Here is a 4,621-nt window from a genome sequence, read left to right as displayed (position 1 = left end):
GTATCAAAATTCGTGCAAAAAAAGGAAAGAAAGAAGTAAAAAAAGAAAGAAATTCAGTTTTCAAATTTGGACAAAAATTCTATTATAGTCTAGATTTGGATCTACCCAATCACATATTAGCATTCAAATTTGAATTTTGTGCCAAAAAAAAGTGCAAAGACAAAAAAAAGGCACAAAAAAATACACAAAAAAATTGCATTCGAAGTCCTTCTAGTTTTTACATACCTATATTTTAAAAAAAAAATTATGTCTTGTTGGTTATTTACATCTAGTATAATTCAATTTTTGGAAAATCATTTTTCTTGATTATGGAGTCCTCTAGGTTGTTGTCTTCCTTGGCTTAGTCCTCTATCAAAAGCTTCCGTTTAATCCTTTTGTTTTCTAACGTTTTATTTGAGCCACCACTACTAGAAATGGATGTTTTTACGACATCCATTCTATGACGGTTCTTTTAGAATTGCCTTAGAAAATGAACCGGTGGCATTTTTGAAATTATTTATTAAAAAAAGCCTTGTACGACACACATTCTAAGACGGTTATTGAAAACTGCCTTAGAATGTGTGTTGGTCATAAAAATTACGACGGGTTTTATTAAAACATCGTTGTTATCTCACTAGTCTTATCCACACTCTTTCATAAAGGTTGTGGTGTCCCTTGGCATTCAAAAGCGTCGAAAGAAAGAAACCTAACAATGCCATAGCATTCTCTAACCCATCATCCCTCGACCTCCGCACACAAACTTCCTCTCAATCTCCACCACGTCATGCATAATCTCCCTCACGCGCTCCTCACTAAGTTTCTTCCTGAGAAGTGTGGAAGCAATGTTTTCCAAGATTATTTTGATGATGCCAAAGACTCAAGTCTAGAATCAAGAGTCAAGCAAGTTCCAAGAATCAAAGAGTCATTCAATCAAAGCAAGTTTCAAGAATCAAAGAGTCATTCAATCAAGACTCGTTCAATCAAGAATCAAGATTCAAGTAAAAAGAATCAAGAGAAGACTCAATTAAGATAAGTATTAAAAGAGTTTTTCAAAATATTGAATAGCACAATTTTGATCAAGAGAATTTTTCAAAAAGAAAAATCTTTTACCAAAGATTTTTACTCTCTGGTAATCAATTACCAGAAGTCAGTAATCGATTACCAGTAGTCAACATTCTTTTCAAACTGATTTACAAAGCTGTAATCGATTACCATAATCATGTAATCGACTACCAATGTTTTAAAACATTAAATTTCAAATTTCAAGAGTCACAACTTGTGATAAAACATTTTCAAATCATTTCAAACTTGTGTAATCGATTACACAATACTTGTAATCGATTACCAGTGTTGCTAAACATTTTGATTTTTAAATTTAAACATGATGAGTCACATCTGTTGATGTGTAATCGATTACACTATAATGGTAATCGATTACCAGTGACTTATTTTGAAAAATAAATTACCAAAAGTCACAATTCTTAAAGTGACTTATTTCTGAAGACTTTTTCAAAAGAGTCACAACCTTTAAAGTGACTAGTTTTCAAAAGAGTCAACTTTTAAAGTGACTAGTTTTCAAAAGAGTCACAACTTTTAAAAGTGACTAGTTTTTGAAGAAATTGCCAAGAGTCATAAACTTTTAACTAGAGTCATCAAATGACTATAAATATGTGACCTTGGCACGAATTTTAAAAGAAACTAATTCCTTTCATTCAAACTCAGATTTTCTAATTCATTTCTCATAATCTTTCTAAGAGTTTTTGTTCAATACTTTCTTTATTCAAGAAAAGTTCATTGGCCAAAAACTTGAGCTATTCTTCTTCTTCATCCCTTCTCCCTCTTGCCAAAAGAATTCAAAGGACTAATCGCCTGAGATTTCTTTTGATTCTTCCTCCTCCCTTTGAACAAAAGATTTCAAAGGACCAACTGCTTGAGATATCTTTTGTTTCCCCTTACAAAGATTCAAGGGACTAACCACCTAAGAATTCTTTGTCTTAACACATTGGAGGGTACATCCTTTGTGGTACAAGTAGAGCATACATCTACTTGGGTTGTAATACTGAGAACAAGAGAGGGTACATCTCTTATGGATCAGTTCAAGTGGAGCGTGCATCCACTTTGTTGTTCAAAGAGAACAAGGGAGGGTACATGCCTTGTGGATCTTTGCTTGTAAAGGATTTTACAAGGTTATTGGAAATCTCAAGAACCGTGGGTTGCATGGGGACTGGATGTAGGCACGGGTTGTTGCTGAACCAGTATAAAAACTTGTGTTTGTTTTCTTCTTCCCTACACTTTTTACTTTTCCACTATGTACTTTTTATTTCCGCTTTACTTTTGTCTAAGTTGTTGTTTCTGTTGTTTACTTTCTCATAACTTAGTAGTAAAGCTTAATTGAATCTAGTAATATTAAGAAGGATAAATTTTAATTAGTCAAGACACATTAATAATTAATTCAACCCCTCCTTCTTAATTATTCTGAGGCCACTTGATCCAACAAGAAGCGAGTACAAGAGACACATGAAGTCGCAGTGAAGCCCCCAATCTCGCAAGATGAGTTTGTTGGAGAAGGTGAGCCCCGACATTAACCCGCGCTTCTTGAGCCAAAATGTCACGCAGAAGCTTCCGAGAAGAATATTCCTTTGACACAAGCGAATGCCATGAGGCACTCCACAAAGGATTCTGAGGCGTCAATCCAGCGAAGGGCCCACTGGGCTTTTTTGATGATGCATGGGATGGTGTTTATGGCGCGAAACAGACGATTATTTTTTGTGGAGTATTTGATGTAGGTTTCTAAGAGGAGGTTGTACATTTCGGAGTGGATATTTTTGATGGTGATTTGGAAGCCGTAGAATGCGCGGGCCTCCGGGAGTTGGATTTCTTTGGTGAAGCGGCCGGCGAGGTTTTCTAGGACGATGCCGTCGGAGGCGGTGAAGAAGGCGAGGACGTGGGTGATGAAGGGGCGCTCGCCGTCGCTGAGGGTGGCCCAATGGCAGAGGTCCTGCGAGAGGTCCACCTCCTCCATTATCCAAAAAGCGGCGTTGACTTTCTTATACATTTCCCAGATTTGAAGGTATTGGATTGGGAACATGCAGAACCGGTCTGGGTTCGGAGCCAGGAGTGGTTCTTCTGTTATCCTTGTGGATTATTTTGATAGCCTTGTGAAGTTGCCTGCTACAGTCGTGCAGAAGGCGGAGAAGTATACTTTGGCAATCGTAGCTTGGTAAGCTGTTTGAGATCCATGATTACTTTATTTTTATTTGTTTCTCTTTGCAATGGTCTGTTGTGATATTATGCTCATTTAAACACCCCCCCCGGTTTATTTAGAGACTTTTTAAGCGCCATATCACTGAGGATGTTGGAGCTTATTTGAATGAAGTTTATGATACATACATTCCTTAAAAAGGTATGTGATTTGTCTATAACCTAATCTTCTGGTTTACGAATTTAGTTAGATTTTGAAATGCTACTTGGATGATTTGTGCATGAGAAACAATGTTCAATTGTACATTGCTATTTATGTTAGTAATTTTTTTCTTCTTTTGTTAATTTGTAAAGCAGACTTAGGCTCAGAGGGATTTTGTGATCTTCTTGCTTGCATTAGAGACAAAAATATCCCACTTCAAAACATTCATTTTGTGGTATGAAGTAAATCATGATATATGTTTTCAAAATATTTTAATATGTTGCTGAATTAATTACTGATGGTCATACATCAATCTTGTTTCATTTTTGCAGACATTGTGTAACAATCTTAACAAGGTAATTATTCATTTTGGATTGTTTGATTTTGGCATTTTAGAAATTTCCAAGTCAAGTGGTGATAACCTTGTGAGTTGTGTGTTGTTGTTCAATTTAACTTCAAGTGATGAGAATATGAGTATTAACTAATTATTCCTGTCTTTGCAAATACCGGCAACAACTTATATTTGTCATGAGCCTTGGGAAATAGGAGTGCACAAAAGGAATGGTGTTGTCTATCTTGATGTGCATAAATTACTAGAAAAACCTCAAAGTGATTTAGATCGCAGGAGGTAAGATTACATGCTTTTTTATTTATGATGTTTGGATATGTAAATCTTTAATATAATCAATGAAGCAGCAATCAAGGCAGATGATCTCGGTTTGTTCATCTGTGTGAGAGAAAATGTTATCAATAAAGCAAAAAAGGGTACATGTTAGGGAAAATGGAAAAGCATCTTGCTCAAGGGAAGTGTGTGACTGTGGTATCAAGCTAATTAAAATGGTTTGCATCCACTTCACACCATCTTTTTCCCTCATTATGGTTGGAAATAATGCCTTATATTGGAACCAAGCTGGAAAATTCAAATTAATTGACATCGGAAGATATTGGCAAAGTAGAAAACTAGATGTTATGTAGGATATTGTTTTGAGAGCCTTGCAACTAAAGATCCTAATAGAGCAGATGGAGAGGGGATACATCATGTTGACAAGCATAATAGATCCTAATAGAGCCTTGCAATCATTTTACTTTCTTAGGTGCTCGTTTTCACTACTGTGATAAAAAAGTGTTTCTTTATATTAATCCATAAAAAGTGTTTTAATTATTTGGTTTTGCTTCTTTGGTCCGCCACACATGGTTGCTTCTTTGGTCTTTTTGGTGAGTGAAAAAAAAATAGAGAGT

At 35.6% G+C, this 4,621-nt stretch overlaps 1 long non-coding RNA gene and 1 pseudogene across 1 annotated transcript; one reads left to right on the top strand and one right to left on the bottom strand.

The window, feature by feature from the left end:
• Positions 1 to 706: 706 nt before the first annotated feature.
• On the bottom strand, positions 707 to 3,219 carry LOC114404990 (annotated as a pseudogene).
• A 698-nt stretch (positions 3,220 to 3,917) lies between these two features.
• LOC114405449 lies at positions 3,918 to 4,411 on the top strand. Its single transcript, XR_003665228.1, has 2 exons — positions 3,918 to 4,010; positions 4,347 to 4,411. It is a non-coding gene; the product is annotated as an uncharacterized LOC114405449 (long non-coding RNA).
• Positions 4,412 to 4,621: the final 210 nt, after the last annotated feature.

Source organism: Glycine soja, chromosome 3 (assembly GCF_004193775.1).
Source record: "Glycine soja cultivar W05 chromosome 3, ASM419377v2, whole genome shotgun sequence".
NCBI classification, from domain to species: Eukaryota; Viridiplantae; Streptophyta; class Magnoliopsida; order Fabales; family Fabaceae; genus Glycine; species Glycine soja.
This window is presented reverse-complemented; position numbering and strand designations above follow the sequence as displayed.